We start from the raw sequence: 19,434 nt of genomic DNA, 5'->3' as shown, positions 1-19,434 counted from the left end.
GTTCTAAACACGTGTGTCCAGGTGTCACACAAGATGGGAAGAAATTCCCATTAACTTAAATGACAGAGCAGAAATCCTTAAAATTGCAAAGGCTCAATCTTAGACTGCAATCAAATATTTAAATGCATAATTCGGGAGTCAGAAGTGTACAGCTAACCACAGGATCTAGACATAAGAACTGCTTAGTGGAACTACCCTGCAACGTATTTTAATGTTATTACTCACTTAATTACAAAGGTATTTTAGCGAACAGTAAAAGGAAAACACATTACAAAAGCACAGGCAACTCATTCTCCCCTAACACAGACCAGACATTTAACTCAGTTATTCAGAAGCTCCCAGTACTATCACTTGGATACTACAGTAAAAAGAAATGGAAGCTGATACTTTCTATATGGAAACTCTCATACTTATTTATTTAATGACATTTTAAATTAGTTTGCAATAATCAGAGAAGAGAAAACCAAGTATTTTGACTTCAGACAAACTGAAATAAACCAGGGAAAATACCTCTTAGCATGTTAAAGAACCAATAACATGGTTCTAAGTGGACTCTCAGGCTTACTTGGACACTCTTCCATTGCCAGCTATAGGCTGTTGTAAGAGCCAGTTACTATTTTGCTACATGGCCCAATAGCATGGGTAAGATAATGCAAAATAATCTACTATTCACACATTAAGACAGTTATCTAGGGTATGTGAGAGTCTATAATTCGGTCTAACTTTCTATTTCCATTGGTTAAAGAGAAGTCTAGAGGACTCAAATGAGTAGATGACTTCATTTAGGAAGAATTAAAGCAAGGCTCTAGTTGGTCATACCGGTGGGGTTGTTCATAGTTTCAATTTATCACAAATAGGTAGCACTCCCAAACTAACAAGGCAAAAGGCTTCCACAGGTTTTCACACAAATAAATAAATAAATAAGAACCATCGCCACAACCAAACAAAGCAAAACCAGGTTTGGTTTGTAAAGAAACGGAATAACACGAAGAGATAAATAAAGGAAATATTTATATATAATGCATTATATAAAAATACATATAATATATTCCACCTATGAAAGGTTAACACAAAAATCTGGTATTTCATACCGCCACTGCTCTTTCTCTCCTTCTATTGAATATTCTACAGGCATACTATGAACAACACAACTCAAAATTCTGAATGTAAATAGACTTATAGCCAGACAAAAGTTACTACATCTGCATCAAATTGTGGGTCTATTTATTTTCTGGTTGGCACAGCCATAGCAAACACTAGTCTAAATTATTTAAGGCAATCTCTCAGTGAGTCATGAACATTTAAAACTTATTAGTATATATTAGAACTTAAAATCAATGCAAAGTTTGCATATCTGCTTCCCACATAAATTAGTCTTTAAAGAATATTTTGTTCTGTGCTCTTTTAGATGAAATTCACCTCCTTTTCTAAATGCAGTGCTTCCAGCTCTCACTTAATTTTAGATGCCAAAGATTTTATTTGAATAAATGATAAGCGGGGAATGGAAATTCATTTGAACCTGCCTATCACATACATTCTGTTATAGTCCTTGGCCTTCTCTTGTCTTCCTGCTATTGCTGTAAAACAGTGTTTTAGAACTTCAGTGTGCTCAATTCTTCATGATATGCCCTTTTCATACTCAGAGATGTGCACCCTCTTCAGCGAGAAGTACAGCATGAAAATAGCTATCTATCGAGAGATTTTTCATTCTTGTGTTGGCCTTGGGGAAGCCAACCAGCCACAATATCCACAACCACATAACACGTGTGTAACTACCATGAAAAGTACTTTCAGTTGTACCAAAGAAAAACTACTATATCAGAATGAACATTAGGATTTGTCATTCCTTGGGGAGTAAGGAAAGAGCCTTACTCTTTGTTGGCACCATTTTGATGGTGGGCTGCAGAGGATATAGTAGTGGGATAATACTATGCAACGTTCAGGCTAGAAAGGGCTATGATGCTGGACAGCAGAACGTTGCTCTTTGACTTTTTTTTAAATAGGAATTATATTGTTATAATTTGCTGTCATTGATTTAATGCACTTCCCTTAGAAGTAAGTTCCATGTAACAGCCAAAATACTATTCCTTTTCCAGACACATAAGGCATAAGCACTGAGCGCAGCCTACAAACAGCGGCAGTAGGGTTAAGGATTCCTGCCTAGTTCCTTGCAGGCAAGTTTTAATTCTTCCTACTGAGCATCTGAGTAATAGCAGCAACAGATTTTAATAATTTATGTGTTTGTGTGCGGTTCCATGCAACCCTGTTTTAGCTCAGTTCTTTACTCCTAAAGATATGCCTTTGTCTCCTGCTTGGTATTTGACTTATCCCCTGCCATGATTTTGTTTATTTTTGTCCTGAAAAAATAGTGTTTTTCTTTTCTTTTCTTTAATGAATTCCTTTTGAACTTTGTTCTTTCAGAAACATAATCTGACAGGAGAGTTTTGTACATCTGTATCATGCTCATCTTTTAGTTCTCTGGGCTCATCATTTGACAGCTGGATCATTCTTATCCAGAGAAATACTCTGAACATGCAGACGCTGTCTGGCGCCAGGTGCACTGCGGTTACTGAATGCCAGAATCACTCGGATGGCACGCAGGACCTTCAATTATTTTAATGTGATCTCTTGCTGTTCTTGGATTCATTCCGGTTGGAAAAGTCTAGCCAGCTTGCTTGAGCAATGCTCACACACTACTTTCTTATTCAAGGATCCTTCTTTTTCCTGAAGTATGAAATAAGCTGGAAGAGTACATTACACCTGATTATTAACAATTAAGAATATAGACTGGAATTCTAAGCTTTTGACCTGCATCACAAGAATTGACACTCCAGTTTGAGTATCCTCAAAGTTGCAGTACAGAGTAACAGACCATGTCACCAGCTGCTAGCCAGGGTGTCTTGTCCTTGCTAGTTTACTTGCACTGTGCTGCCTGGCTAAACGTATTGGCAAAAGTGGTTCCTTTTATCTCTTAGGCACCTTAGCTACTTATTTACTGTGAATACCAAAAAGGGATATTCTGTCAAAATCCAACTAGTTCTTAATGGGAGCCATCATGCTTTTGGGTTGATCAGATACTTAAATTCAGCTTTCTAAAGAGAAGGTACAAGTAAAGTATGTCCCACTGCATGCTTGTTCCTTCTGGCATTCTCCAAACTGCTGGCTCATGCCTGTTGAAAAATCAGTGTACATGACCAGATAGCTTTTATAAATATATCCTATTCCATAGGCTTCTGTGAAATAAACATTATAATTCATGTAGGTTGAAATCTCAAATGTCAGAAGTTTGATCTACACTTGCGATCTCTGTTTCTCAGGTAAACAAAAGCTGTTCACTTTTATTGCTGCAAAATTCAGTAGACTAGCTTGCCAGGTGGTGACCTCTGTGCATCTTCAGAAATCAGCTATCTAAAAGTCTACACAAAAACACTCCAGACCTATGGTACCAGAAGAGTCTGAGTTCTCATTCAGATCTCACCCTGTTTAGTTCTGGAGTTGTTCACAATGGCACACGCATGATCAGAATTAAGAGGCCCGTTCTTACAATGAGAAAAAGTAATTAATTTTCTAGATTTGAAATGAAAATTATAACTGATGTTAATACTTAGGGAGAAATCCCTGACTTGCTGAAAAACAATTCCACAAAGCAAGGTTGCTGTTTCATTAGAAACCTTTCTTTGCATGGCAGCTCTTGCCCCACAGACTTCAGCATTCCTATTGTCCTAGAGGGATATAGCTACAGCTAGGGAAGGGGCTAGTAGGAAGCTCTCATCCTGGACCAAATGTGGTAAACCAGAAGGTAATTTGGGCCATAGAATTTTTGTGAACAGATTATTTCCTTCTGTCATAAACCCTTTATTTGCTTCCCTTTGCTTAAAGAAAACAAAAGCAGATGAAATAAAAATAAATTACATCTTCTCTTATTTTTGGCATGTGCATGAACCTAGAAATACGCAGTTGGTAACCCAGGAGACAGCAGCCATCTGTTAAATTCATGCAGTCGATATAAGGTAAGCAGTGACAACGTATGCTCCTTACACAACCCCACAGAACTGCGCTCCAGGCCCTCACAGGGAGCCCTTCAGTCCTCGGCCCCCTTCACCACCATGTACAACAAAATCAACCAGCTGCGTCGGCTCTGGGGTGCTGACTGCCATGCAAAGAGCAGGGACCGATCCCAACCTGGTTTCCCAGCAGGACCGAACGTCCATCAGCAGGTACGGCTTTGGGGCTGGAATTCAATAAAAGCCCATACTCAAAATGGTCCTAACTCAGCTGCTCATTGCCAAAGATTCTGGTTAGTTCTGTGCTTAGTCGAGACAACAAATTTGTTAAAATTAATTGCCAATTTGTTTGTTTCAGCTTTTTAATAGGAACAGGCTTTCCTTCCGAGAGACTGTGAAGTGCATGCAAATGTCTGGAAAATTCAGCTTTTGCCCTGAAGATGATTAATCCTATGCAGCTGTTCTCCTGGAATATTTTCAAATGTGTTCAATAAACCTTAAAGATTTGTTACAGAGTGGTGACAGAATTATTTTGCTTGACTAACTTCACATTTTCATGAATTGTGAGAGCTTAAACTTTGAGAGAAGATAGCTTGCACTGATTTGGATGATTAATAGGCAAGAAAGCTTTAAATGAAGAGCACCACCAGGATTCTAAGACACTGACACCACCACCCTGTTACTCTGTTAGTTATTCTGGCCTCAAGAAGCTTGTTTTCCAAGGACAGCTGCATAACGCTCACCATCCTCAGGACCTGTACATTTTCTATCTCATAGGTGCAAAATTCAGCTGCCTTTTTTTTTTTTTTCTATAGCCGTTCATGATACATGAGAAAAGGTAAAGAAAAAACCTGAATTAGCACACCTTTTCATGAATTTAAAACAATCCTCAGTAGTTTAAACTCATCTTCCTGACTTTCAGTCATTGCTCCCAAAACACTTTCTAGATGTTTTCAATGAATTTATACTTGCTTCAGCTGTTTCGTCTTGCTAAGCAAGGCCCTAATTCAAGTGACCATTTAATTGCTTTTTTTACTTTAAACGTGTCGTTAAGCTTTGTGAACATTAATTTGTCACAGAGGTAACATTAACAGCCCCAATTCAGAAATGGACATAACCCCTTGTTGAAAGATGGCCCTCACTAGGATGCCTTCCTCAGTCAGTATTTCCATGTTATGGTGTGAGATTTTCAAGGGCACTCAAATTCATTTAGCAGACCAAATGTTGTTCACTTGCAGGTTGGCATTTTTGAAAAATTACGCTGCTGCTGAAAAAGGCTGGATTTGGAGATGGTTTTGAAAAGCTTTGCTGAATTGCAGCCTTATTCTGTTCATCTATTTCAGCATAGAAATGTGTAGTCCAAGCTTCCAATTTATTTCTGGCTCTCACATTTCCTCTCTCACATTTCTATTGGTAACCACCACAAGCCATCTGCTTCCACCTGCTTCATCCTCTCCTATAACAAACCTCCAGTGTATCCCTGAAGGATATTGTCTAGCAGGGGATAAAAGAAAAGTAGCATTTCTTTTAAACATTCCTTTAACTTGATGTCTTGGGACTGGATTTCATCCTAACTGCTGAACAACGCAGCCTCCCACAGATTGTGTCCTTCCTGTCATGAAGCAGCCAAAAGCAGTTCTGATAAGCACACACCACTGCCACGTGCTGCCTCCTCTGTCCTGTACTCTGCATCTCTGACCAATATAATTCAATAAACCATATTCTCATCTTCCCTTTATCTCCCTTTCTACTGATAGTTCTGTGAACAAATCAAATATGTTCATTTTTTTCTACAACAAATTACATTCTCTTCCAGGTCAGAGTCAGAGATTGCTGTTTTCATGTCCATCACTTTTACTTTCTCAAACATCTCTCTCCTCTTACAAACACTTTAATTTTGTGCTACTTTTCTTGCCTCGGATGCATCTAGCTGCTGAGGCTCGGTCAGAAGGCTACCTCCTGTTTTGACCCCTGGATATCTGCTTACTGAGCCTTCTGCATCCCTAGCCTGCAAACTCCATCAGCAATATGCAGCCAATGAAAGATGCGTAGTGAGATGGAAGCATTCAAACCGCTCCTTTAGCTCCGGAGAGATCAGTTTTGACATTCCTGCACTTTTATCACCATGGGCTTAAACTTTATATAAGCATCTATAACCTTTCCTAATTGAAAGACACAGAGAAAATCCAGGCACAACTCATTGGTGACTATGCACGCTATATGCCCTACTCTTACGCCAGTCTGATGAGTCTCCTGCAGATTATTTCCACAAGCAACCTTAATTGCAGAAACATAACAGCATGCATTTGACTTCCAAATTATCTAACTAATAATTTACATGCTGTAAAACATGACCATTATTATTCAATCAGAGACTGGAAAATGATTTCATGAGATGCAGATAACCAAAGAACGGGAATTTTAATGACAAAATGCATCTGCTTCAAGGAGTTCAGAGCCTGAAAAATGTTCATAGAAAAGTACTAGAGAACACACAGGTATCTTCAGCTCAAAAAGACCACAGATAGGTCCCACTGATCTCATCACTCATCCCAAAAATATGATGAACAGTGCCTCATTTGTGATTTTTTCCTTAAAATTCAATTGCTACTTCTGTTCTGCAACATCCTGTAAAGTCTCCACTACATATCAAATGAATATGGAAGATGAAATAGCTCTGGAAAACAAAGTGGACCAAAATATTCTGGATGGTTACTTGATCAAAACCTTTCACCATTCTGCAATGTATTTAATCCAAAAATTAAAATAATTAGGAAAGCATTAACATTGGAATACTTAGATTATCTGACAAATACTATTTTGCAGTCAAATGTATTTGATTATCTAAATGTAATTAGAATATTTAATTTTTAAAACATCACAATTCTAAACTGCACAACTAAATTTTGGATATGAAAAATGTTTCATTTCACCTCCCCAAATCCTTTATATTTCATTTCACTGCAATGACTTAAGGCTAGGATGAAATGCCCTCTACATGTTCCCATTTCTTCCCTGGCCTTTGAGCAGATGAATCTAATTATCTAATTTAGACGAGATTTCAAGATTCATATGTAACATTAGTAAGAGGAGAATTTAAAAAATGAAGCAAACCTATTTGCTCTTTCACAGTTCTCATTTCTCTAAATGGGAATACAGTCTTGTTTCCCTACGGCCAAACAGCAAGTTCTTGGCACAGGATTCAGTCACATTGCTTGAAAGCTTTGTGGTTAAACAAGCTTTCACCTGGCAACGGAGCAAGGCTTACTCGGAACACTGAGACTTAGTTCTAGTGTGATCCTTTCATGAAATAAGAACTCCCAAAACAAAGAGCTGAACATTTGGGATAGCAATTTTTCAGCTATCAGAAGCTGGAATCTCCAGATGACACATTACTGACCGCTGAGTGGCAGTGTAAGGAAAACAATGGCAAAAACAAAGTGAAAATCCATGCAGTCTTCTGCTGAATTCATAACGTCACAGAAACTACATGAGCATTCCAACAAAATATTCCCATTTGGAAAGACATGTTTTATCAGAGAACACGTGCTGATGTACCATACAGTGTCCTGGCCATGTTAACTGTTTACACTATTCCATATACAAAGGATTTAGTAAGGAATCTGCATCTGTATCTTAAATACATACCGTGTTTTAGAGAAGATTAGAAAACCTTTAGGTTCTTTAAGAAAATTCATAGAAAGTTTGTGGCTGTCTGTTAGATTATATAGGACTGAAGCCCGAAAAGCTGAAGGACCATAAATCAATGTGTCAGTCAGATGGATATTGTAAAAAACAAAAAAAAAAAAAACATTCAAATACCAATTAAAATATAAAAAATAAATAAAATAAATAAATAAATAAAACCTTATTGAAGAAAGTTGTGGAACTGAGGAATATCAGCACCACATATTGTGTTTTTTATATACAGCTATAATAAAATAATTGCCCAAAACAGTAACCTTGAGTGTGGGTTTTTTTGAGCTTTCCAGTAACACTGCAAAAACAGACAAAAATAATAATAATAAAAAAAAACTTTCTGACACAGAGAACTATTAATTACCTCTATTAAATACCAGAAACACAGACCAAACTTCAGATACACAAGTCAAAAAAGTATGTGAAGAGAAAACTTCAACCAAGCTAACAGATTAAGTAGTTGCACTAAGGTTTATTAATGAGAGCCCAAAATAGACATAATGGGCTACCATTCATAATCTAGTAACACTTATCCACCCACCTTCTGTGAAATCAGGAAGAATACATAAACACATTGGGATGAAATATTAGTGTTGCCAAAAAGGAATTCAAATACAATCTCCCAGTTCTTCAGTTTGCACACTTCCCTCTTCTCGTTAAATGCTCCACTGTATTGAGGATTATTGGCTAAAACAACACAACAGGAAGTTTTAAAAATTGAATGTGGAAACTGGAAATATGTCTTGTTTGCAAATAGCTAATTTAAAAAAAAAAAAAAAAAAAGTAAACGTGAAAGCAAGGAAGAAGTTGCAGTGCATTGTACGCAGAAAGGTGGTAACAAATGTCTGGGTCCACAAGCTAGAAAGAAAAAAGCAAAACAGAAGTCTCTTTCACGATACAGTATTTCTATACAAAAGATTAATCCTTTTATGCTACTGCTTAAGATATGGGTTCATGTGCAACTCAAACACATCTGAACCCACGCTCACATCTGCACGTCCCTGCCCTTTTTTGTGTCACCACTAGAAATTGTTGGTACGTGGCAAGCCAGATCAAGTTGCTGATACAGCTGAAAGTTAATTCTTTTTCTTCCTTCTGATGCCTGCATGGCCACACAACTGCTAGTGCCACCAAGGAAAGCAGTGCACAATCATTCCTGTGTATGAGGAAAAGATGGGATTGTCCTTTTCAGCAGCAGCTACAGGCTCTTTGAGTGATTTATGGTAACAAAGCTGGGAAAGTAAGATCGTAGAATAACTACATTTTTTCTAATCTTTCCTACTATTCTGAATTATGGGAAGCCTGAAACACCCAGTTAGAGAAGTTGCAATCAAGTTGGCCACAAGCTACCGAGTACCAGAAGGCAGTCTTCCAAGACAAGCAGCTCAGCGCATTCACAAACTTTCTGTGCAAGAAGCGTTGAACACATACTGCCTGTCCCTCTTTGGAGTTATTTACTCTAATGCAACAGACGTAACAGGACACGAATCATGATGCAGTAATTTCTGTATAGTGTGTTGTAAAACATGAAGCCAAATACACAATATCGATGCAATTAGGCAAAAATGAATACCACACAATTATCTTAGCACAGCCTCCTCGGGGAGATGAGGGAAGCACGCCAGAAGGTTAGCAAAATGGCCGACAGCTGGCGCTGCGCGCCAACAGCGCCGGCCTCCTCCTGGCCGACCGATAGGGTCGGGGCCTCCCGCCACATTACCTCGGGCCATGATCTCCTCTAAAATTGATCAATCTGGGTAAATTTAGGATTATTTAACAGCAATTTATGATCGCACTCAGGAAAAAAATTCTGAAGACGATGCCACTGGCCACAATATGGGTTGGATCCTATGGACACCACAAAAGCACAGCAATTAAATGAAGTATACCAAAGCAATCATCCAGTTTCCCACTTCTTCATAATGCAATTAAGGCCATAAGAAGCTGATTAGAGAAATTGAAAACAGCTGTGGAAAAGGACAGATGAAAACTATGCCTGGCCTGTGCTGAGAGATACAGAATGCCCTTTGAATTTGTCCTGAGATGCTGACTTACATCCGGGGAGTGTGACCAGACTGAGGGAACAACTTATATCCCAGACCTGAATGTGGTTTATACTGTGTGATCCACTGCTCAGCCAAACCCTCCCTGTGGTTCAGGGAGGGTTCACACACTTACCTGGGGAGGCCAAATGTCACCAACAGTGTTACGGGGCATCTGTAACCCCCTGCAGTGGCCTTTCAAGCTTGCAGGGCAGCCTTTCCCTCACAGGCACCTGACAAAAAGCTCGGCCAAATTCTACCTCAGAACCTCAGAAGTATCTGCAGTGTTATTCACTATGAAAGTGTTTTTTTCTTTTTTTTTTTTTTCTTTTTTTTTTTTTTTCTTTTTTCCCCCCCACCCTAAAAGCTGCATTTCCCTTCCTGGCCATCTGGCACTTTGGGGAGGTCCCCTCAGTGTGTTCTGGAAGATTCAGGCCCCAGTCGGGCTGCCTTCCCCATCCCCATATGCAGACACACCTGGAGCAAGTCCTGCCCTTCCTTCCTCCCTGCGGTTCAACAGTGACAGCTTTCCTGCCTCTGGAGAACCCCCTGCTCCCCAGCACCAACAGAGGCCCACCTCTGGTTGCCTCATCCTGATGGTCAGTGGCCCAGAAACTCCATATGCCTTCCCAACCGTTTGAGTTTAGCATAGATTCATTTATTTATGGTTACCCATGCCAAATCTTCCCTGCTGCCTTTTATCCCAGTGTCGTGGGGGGCCAGAGGTATTTAGATATTTTGAAAAAGTTTGGTAGCATCTGAGCACAGATTGATATTTGATAACTCTCTTCTGCGGGTCACTGGTGAAAATGGTACATACAACAGCCATAATTCATCAAATTCCCTTTCCTAAATTTAAGTATCAACATATTGATTCTATATAATCTGCTTTCCCCTTGCTACAATGTTAAACTTAATGGCCATATGGTCACTACTACAGGGCCTCCCTCCCACCAATACCTCCTAAGATTGTTAGTTATTTGTTATGAAGCACCCATGTATGGCTTTCCTGAGACAGGGCCTGGGCAGGCTTTGGGAGGCAGTGGGCCCCAGATGGTTCCAGCAGCCTATTTTTCACGTAATTCCTGGCAATTAGTGACTGCATATAAACGTCTCTAAATGCAGGACTGGCCAAGATAGCTTTCTGGTGTAGTGCTCATAAAGATACTCTTGAAGTATCATCAAATGGACATGAATTGACAATGCCTCATTGTTTTAGTCAGAAAACGCATACTCCAATAGAAATAAATCAATATACTAGACAACACTGAAAAGTGCACAGTGACAGCAAGATCATGACTGAAATGAAAATTTGTGAAAAACAAACTGCTAGGAAAACAAAATTTTAAAACTGCCACTTAGCCTCAAAGAACCATTTGGAGCTCAATATTTTCCAGAGATCATCATAATGACTGCATTAAATCATTGGGTCAGGGTCAATGGGAGACTTTTCTATACTCCAACTTAGTAAGAAATCTCTTCTCTTTTTTCCCCCATCACCTTCTCTCCTTTGGTTCTCTTCCTGAACAAGCACTTTTTTTTGCGAGTCTTACCAATCTCTCTCATATATACTTTTGCACTTTTTTTTTTTAAGCTGCTAAAGCAAAGGCACCGTTTATAATTTGATCAACAATTTACCTCATACATGATGCCTTATTTTAGAAAATGATGGTACCCTCAGCAGCATGCACATTTAGTGGCTAAGCACTGGCTGGCTGACAACACCCTGAAGAGGCTGTCCACAGGTGGCCATTACAAAAAAGTATTTCCATTCAACTTTGGTGCTGTTTGAAGTGCTTGGTGATTTGATTGCGAATATCAAATCACAGTTTGTCAAATTTTCAGATTACAAAAGGACTGATGGGGTGATAGATAACAAGGGAGAAACAATCAGTTGCACAGAAAAAAAATAGATCACTTGAAGAATTAGACACGTGCAAACTCAATGCTGATGTAAAAGCCAAACAAAGTCAGATATCAAAGAACAACACATCAGGTTTTAATTAAGAGGGGGAGAGCCTGTTTCAGGACGTAGCAGCTAAAAACATAAGGGACACAATAGACATGCAGCTAAAATATCAGTTTGCAAAGCAATGCCATAGAAAATGAAACAAAGAAGGAAAAAAAGCAAGGATAGTGTGTTCCTCACATAAATAATGAAGTGGGGAACAGGGTAGGATATATATATTTTTTAATTATTATTATTTTTAACCTGTCTGTAGACCACTGACTGCAAAACCAGCTTTAAGAGGAAGCAGTATCTGGCATGTAGGCAGGAGATGGGCCTGTGCCTTCTTAGAAGATGGATTTGCTTCCTTCGAATGAGAGATTAGCTCAGCAACAGATGATCAAGTTGTGACTTGTTTACAATGCACATGCATTGAAAAACTTGAAAAGACAAAACTGAGTGCTACCTTGTTCTTTAATTCCAAACAAAGAAGTTACAAGAACCACCAGTGGCTATCAGCTCAAGGTAGATCATTTTAGGTTGAAGAAAAAAAGTCTTAATTTCTCAGCAGTAATTGTTGTTGTTATGTGCAATTGGAACAACATATAATAAGAAACGATGAATGAGAAAACATTTATTGTCTTCCAACTAAGCATCATAGTCAAACGGAAGGGTTTTGGGTTGCTAAAGTGCAATGTTATGACCTTTGTTACAAAAACTATTATACTAAATGAACTAACAGTTTCTTCTAGACTTAATGTCTGATTTTTTTGTTGTTGTTGTTTCCATATGAGCACTGTGGAAAAAAAAAAAAAAAAAAAGTGTTCTCAAGAAAATCTTCCATCAACATCCCTCCCTTTGTCAGCAAGGGCAGGCAGCACAGCTTTTAACAGCTTGCCAAAAACCCACATTTTTTCTTTGCATTGCTTAATGCGTATTGCAGATAACAATGCTCTGAGACCTCCTTGCTCTGCTTGTGCTCCAGAGACAGAGCAAACATCTGGCACAGAGACCTTGGGAGAGCCACAGGTGGCCAAGAGCTGCTTCATTTGCCTAGATTTTCTTGAATTGGGAACCACTGACATCTGAAAATCTGCTTTGAGTTTGACAGAACTCAGAGACGTGTGTTGCTTAGCAATTCCTATTAAGGGTGAAATTGGACTTTTGATCCAACTTAGCCTGCCAAGATATACAAAGGTTTTGTGACTTGAAGAACCCATCTCCATAAGTTGCAAATTCTGGTTTATTTGCATTCTCCTGGCTTTCTTCCTGCCATCCCACAACTCTTCAGCTAATAGACGGAGTAGCACCTCCATGTAAGCCTGGAGGCAACAATTTTATCATGCTTTCCTGCAGAAGAGGATTAAAGGGAGTTTCTCAAGAATAAATAAATAATAATAATAATAATAATAAATGTGAAATAATGTTTAAATTCCAGGAACTGACAATATAAGAGAGAGGAACAATAAGGGCACGTTTTTTTACGATGAGATACGGTTTCTGACTAAAAGCTGCATGCTGACTAAAAGAAAAGCTTTGCAGTTTGAAATAAAAGCTTTGATATGCGGATATTAGGACAACCCAAACACTCCAGCTTAAACTGAAAACAAGCAAATGAAAACAAATAAAACAACAAATAAAAAACCAACTGTTCCTGACTGATGCTGCAAAGGAAAGTAAGGTCTAGAAATACCCTTAGGTTTTGTTTTATCTATCTCTGTATTTCTTTTGTGTTATCCAAAATGAGGAGTAACTTTTTTAGAAAACTCATGCAAAGGCTGCTTTCAGTACTGCATGTGCTACTGAAATAACCATAAATCTAGAAGTACCTCTCAGGTAAAATCCTGGAATGCTTTCCAGAGAGTTCAGGGAGTTAGAAATTAGCTTTAGTCATGAGGACCTGTAGGCAGAAGGCTCCCATTTCCATTGAAGGCCAATTTCAGCCAAGAAGCATAGTATAACGTGGATGGTAGTGGCCTATGCAGGTCAAGTGAGGCCCAAGACTTTAGATGGTGCTTTAGCATGAACAAGACTACTATGTAGGAAAGGGCCTTTTACTGAATATTTTAAAATCTGTGGGTAAAACAGGGAGCTGTGTGACAAGTAATGTAGAAGCATTCACCTTGGAAGACTGTCAGAATGGAAAATAGATGTACTGCACTCAAACTGTAAATTCACTATCAGCTTCCGCATTGGTAGGAAGAGAATGAGAGCAATTGTGCTTTGATTACTTATTTTCCTATTAAAAAAAATAAAAGTGTTGGACATCTTTTTTCTTCTTTGTTTACTCTAGAATAAAAATTTACAGCAAGCATCTACCACGTTTTTCCCTGAGAGCAAAGTATATGAAGTTCTATGGCAACACTCAGAAAAGAGCCCTGGGCAAACAACAGTGAAACAACAAAGTGAAATTCTCAGAAGTCATTTGTTTCCTTTCAACAGGAAAATCACGAAGGGGTAAGATCTTAATTAAATATATGACATCTGCCTAGTAAATGTAGGCTTGATCACTGCAAGATATAAGTAGAAGTGGATTTATAGGCAGAGATAGTATCTTTAATGGGACTAATGCTATAGTCTAAAAAAACAGACCAGCTTTCAGGACATGCAGGCTGAAGCTTCAATCCTCACAGTAAAACATAACTTGGAACTAGTGATTCAAGCTTAACTTTTGCAAATTAACAAACTACACCATCAAAGAGGATTGTGCCTGAAACTAAGGGGGGCAAATAATGCTAAAACGTAGAAACTTGCAAAGTCATTAGTTCCCCCTAGAGGGGAATGGTGTGTTTTGTCACAAAAACTGAGTAATTGCTGAAGGTTCAGGAATATCAAAAATTATAAATTGGCACAGAACCAATATATTTATTGATCCTAAAATTGTTGTGTAGCAGAATCATTCTTCTGTCTCCTGCACTGTAATGAATAGTATAATCAAGTTTAAACAGTTCTTTATCTGAATTTAACTTTGAAAACTGGTGTTTGTATTTCAGTAGATAAGACGCATGAAAAAAGTACCTGAAAGTTTGTCTGTTCTTTTGCAATTCAAGGTCTCATAACATATAGGTTCAATAAGAAAATTCCAGAAGTAGAAAGGAAACAGGAACCTTTAAATCCTTTATTAAAAAATAATGAAGGAATAAGAAATAAGAAGATGGCAAGACCTCTTGAGTGTTCTTCCTTTTTTGCAAGTTGAAAAGTTCCTTGATCCAGAAGACTAGTATTTTGAAATGGTTAGGAGCATCTTCTTATGCTCAAAGAGACACGCATGGTTGCGAAATACATACTCAGGAGATTTTCCAAGGAGAAGAAGCTTTATTGGTGAAAAATAATAATAAAACATCACTCATTTCAGCTTCCAATACAAAAGACACAACATCCTAGGACAAGTTTCTCTCACTAGTGTCTATTTATCACCCCTTATTTGACAACTAACAACTCTTGTTTCCACTTCTGTGGGTGATGGGAATACCAAGTAATAGAAGACATCAGGCTCTCCAGACCTCTGCTTTCCAGCTTAGATTCAGCAGGAAGCTGGAGGTCATGGATCTCATACAAGAGGAAGTTTCTGAATTACAACTATAGAGTTTTTTTTTTTTTTTTTTTTTTTTTTTTAATGTCAGAGTGGTCACTGACAATGAAGCTCTGAATAATATTTGTTAATGGGGGAGAGTTAAAGATGTGAGGTACTAAAGTGTATACTTTTAAAACACAACAATAAGCAACTATTATTAAAATTCATATTTATTCTGAAATATTCTTGTGACAGTTCAAAGAACTTCAAGCTAAAACAAATGCTTTTTGAAGCACTGCTGATCCTTCTGAGAAGACAAATTAAACTAAGCTCTCTGGAATTCAAAGCACCCATAATGGTTTTCCCAGACTGAAGTAGAAGACCCAAGTAGAAGACCCAAGAAAAGTTGCATAGAACAGGTAAACAAAATGCAGGAAATTAATAGAATCTTAGAATTGTTTGGGTTTAAAGGAACCTTAAAGATCACCTAGTTCCAAGCCCCCTGCCATGTGCAGGGACACCTCCCACCAGACCAGGTTGCCCAAAGCCCCATCCAACCTGGCCTTGAACAGGCATGCAAAAAGGTGTGTAAATTGCAGGCTTTGTACTGGTAGTGTTCCCTTGTGTATTTGTGTGTAACTACAGAGACATGAGCTATAAAACTGGAAGACAAATGACAACTGTTTTGGATGTACACAAGGAAACAACGAAAAAAAATCAGCAAGTCACCAACATAACAGTTTCTGGCAGAACTGGGACTTCAACTTTGGTGTTCTGGAAGCCAATTTAATACTCAAAACATCCTTTCCTTTTTTAAAGGGCTTTTTCCAATGGGGGTTTATTTATGCAAGTAGACAGTAGAACTTGGCAAACATTTTAATAGCCACAGCATCTGATGCCAGGCTGTGCTTTACCCAGGTAGCTTGATTACATGGAAGAGCTTGGTTTTGCTTTGTTCCATTTCTAAACAAGCCCTGATAGAATATTTAGCTCAGCAGGATCCATATCCTATTAATTCCCATGAATGATATGCAGTTAGTGTATCATAGTACGTTCAAATTTAATGTACCTTCAGTTGGATGGCATTCTGCTTTGTAGAAGCTTCAAAACAGCTCATTTTAAACGTTCCTGCAGAAATGCTGCAGTTCTCTGAAAAACCTCTCTGCAGGAAAATTGGAACCTGAAGAAAAAAGGGGAATGTGAGGGGGTTCATTATGGCCAATGTGTGTTGCATATTTCTCATGACTCTGTATCTACAAAGAACATTTCCTAAGGAATAAGGTGTTTTTTTGTTTGTTTTTGTAGGATTTCCATCTCATCATCACCAGACATTCCCGCGTGAGATAAACAGGAATGAATAAAGATCCTAGATTCCTTTAAGCATGCAGAATTAAAACCACTGTGAGGTTTATAAACTAACATGCTTTTGAAAATCACCATCAAGGAGCCAAACAGTCTAGCTTCCCCTTTGAATATCGCTCTCAGCCTCAATGACACACATTTTTTTGTTCAACTTTCTCACAACATTCACCTAACTGCACTTGCCAGCATGTTTTGCCAAATTAGAAAAACTTCTGCAGAAACCATCTGCTTGACATTGCTTACATATAATAAAGTATCACTCAATACAATGTATTGGAAATGTTTGGAGATCTTTACATGGGAACCGAAATCAGCAGTGCTGACTCAGGCAGATCTCCCCCCCGATGTCAGTGGGAACTGTACCTGACTGAGCACTGCTGGATCTGATACAGAGCTTGCTGCGTAGTGATTGCCGCTGAGTGACGTGAGAACATATGGTTATAGTTTAAGAATACCAACTGTAAAGGAGATGAGAAGGAAATTTTATAGCATTTCTGGCATGCTGCTCTTTTATAACTAACAGAAACACCCAAATGATTCATAGAAATCTGCTTCTGTAACAGTTTTTCCCAGCTTCAAGTGAACACTGAGAAACTATTGCGAAGTTAGATCCTACCTCAACGGGAACAGTTTGAGTCAATCTGTTGTGATAAAAATGTGGAACACTAGAAAGAGCACATGTAAAGTCTCGAATTAAGCTTTACGATTTCTCTCCGGATTGTATTATATTACCTCTGGATGAGAATGCAGACATTTCAGTATATTCTGCTTGGTCCAATCTGAAGTAGAAATAAATTCTTCACAGCACTGATGTTGTCGGGCTAGTGGTAGCAACATTCAGTTGCTATACGAAAGGATAACAGCTTCTCATATCGCACCCCAAATTTAGGTATTACAAAATTACAGCTTTCGTAAGTCTAAAAGTCAAGTGCTACAAAACAACACTGAGATTACAGCCCTTGTGAACTGTGATCGCAAAAGCAATGCCTCTAGGTGGGTAAGTTCATTCCCCTTCCCCACAACAGTTGTAAACTGATCAAGAAAGGCCATGCTTGGAAAATAATGAATAGAAGCTGACGAAGTTATCCACAATCTTAACCACAGCTTTAAGGTAAAGGATTCTGCACCTTCAATACTTCAGAACTACGAAGGGGCTGTATAACAGACCCAAAGCCCAACAGCAGGTGAAATTCTTCCAATTACAACACACTAATTATCATGTACCCATCACAAAGGACACAGTTTGGTTATGGCTCCCACACACATACCCTTTTTCTTTAAATTCCACAACAAATATTCATGTGTTTTGCTCTAAATAGTTTCTATTGGTCTTGGCGTATCAGCCATGGGAACACTTCCAGATCATGTCTTGAAAAGCTATACTCCTCTTGCACAGACAGGAGGACATAAAAGCTGAAAATCCCTGCACCTACTGCCTATGTTTCTTTGTGTAATGAAAGCCAAAAGCAGTTGGAAATCCAAATACACAGATACAAGAGAGCTCTGACAGCAAATCTGGAAGTAGTACAGCATTATAATAAGCAGTCGTCCTCTCTGTTAGGTATGCCGGAGGGTGGACTTCTTGGTAGGCACACTTAGCCTTCCAGGACAGAGAGACTGAGAAATTTCAACTGCATTATAATTTAGTGTTTGACCTCTGTTTTGGGTGGAAGCCAGTGCATCATCACCTTATAAATTACTGCTCAGGTCACTCCTGAAGCAGACAGTAAACAATGTTTGCATTCTGGTCACGTGAGCCTTAAGAATGGAGCCTAGAAACACACCACCCAGGCTGGAATTCTGCAAGGCAGAGAGCACGTGCTTTCCTGGAACTTCTTGTGAGCAGGTATTCTGACTGCTTGCTTAGCCCCTCTGCTTGGCTCAGTCTTAGCAATGCAGACAGGCACTCTGGCTTCCCTATAGCCTTCTTGGAAGAGAATCTATTTGCAAAGGGGTGTTTAGCACGAACACTGAAGTATCGTTATTATTCTCCATGGTATATCCTCCTTTACAAGATTTGCATGGACCAAGAAAACTAAACCAAAAAGACTTTGGCCCCTTAACACAGGGCCCTATGCCTATGTGAAAAGGTGTATCTACCATCCACAGAATCACAACAGCACATCCAGGTGACAGGAAAAGAATACAGCTAGTGCTCCTGGATGACAGGTATGTTAGAAAAAAATATTTGAAAGTTAAAATAAGGACATTTGGTATACAGGAATCACCATCACAGAAAAGACTCCAACTGCAATTTCAATCCGATTGTAAAATAGCTGGGTTAATTAACATAGAGAGGCACCATTCATTTGTCTTATGGTATCACTTCAAACTTTACTGTCACATTAAAAAGCTGTTAGCCTGGGTCAATTAAGAACAAAAGAGAAGGCAACACTTCAACAGTTGTGTGTGTCACTGCTATTATTCAAAGGAACCTGAAGTCTAGTTATAGACACTACAACACTAATTTTGGAAAACGCTTACCTAAAATAGATTTCAGAGGAGGAAAATTTAAGGTCTACCAGGATTACTATGCCATTCCTGAACAGCTGCTTGCCTGGTTTATGAAAGATCACCTGATACAACTCTACCTTTCATTTTGGGTACGTTGTTATTTCTCCTTCCTGCTATGTACCTAGTAAGACAAAAGGTTTAAATTAAACAAAGCAAATGGGAAAAGTAAGAAATCTAGACCACAGCTGTAACTTCTTCCCCTTTACAAGACTAAGGTATGGAATACAGCATGCACCCATCACCCTAAGTGAAACATTTCCAAAAATAAGTCGGTGCTGAAACATGCATCAACTTGCATTGTTAAGCCCAGAGAGGCAAATCCTTGTTATTGTATTTTTGACATCCCTACAT

The 19,434-nt window shown here is 38.7% G+C and overlaps 1 long non-coding RNA gene across 1 annotated transcript in view; it reads right to left on the bottom strand.

The window, feature by feature from the left end:
- LOC118171770 overlaps positions 1-10,029 on the bottom strand; it is a 225,403-nt gene extending 215,374 nt beyond the window's left edge. The window contains exon 1 of the long non-coding RNA XR_004753374.1: positions 9,882-10,029. This is a non-coding gene — a long non-coding RNA (uncharacterized LOC118171770). The remainder of the gene's footprint in view (positions 1-9,881) is intronic.
- Between the last annotated feature and the right edge of the window lie 9,405 nt (positions 10,030-19,434).

Source organism: Oxyura jamaicensis, chromosome 9, assembly GCF_011077185.1.
Source record: "Oxyura jamaicensis isolate SHBP4307 breed ruddy duck chromosome 9, BPBGC_Ojam_1.0, whole genome shotgun sequence".
NCBI lineage: Eukaryota > Metazoa > Chordata > Aves > Anseriformes > Anatidae > Oxyura > Oxyura jamaicensis.
This window is presented reverse-complemented; position numbering and strand designations above follow the sequence as displayed.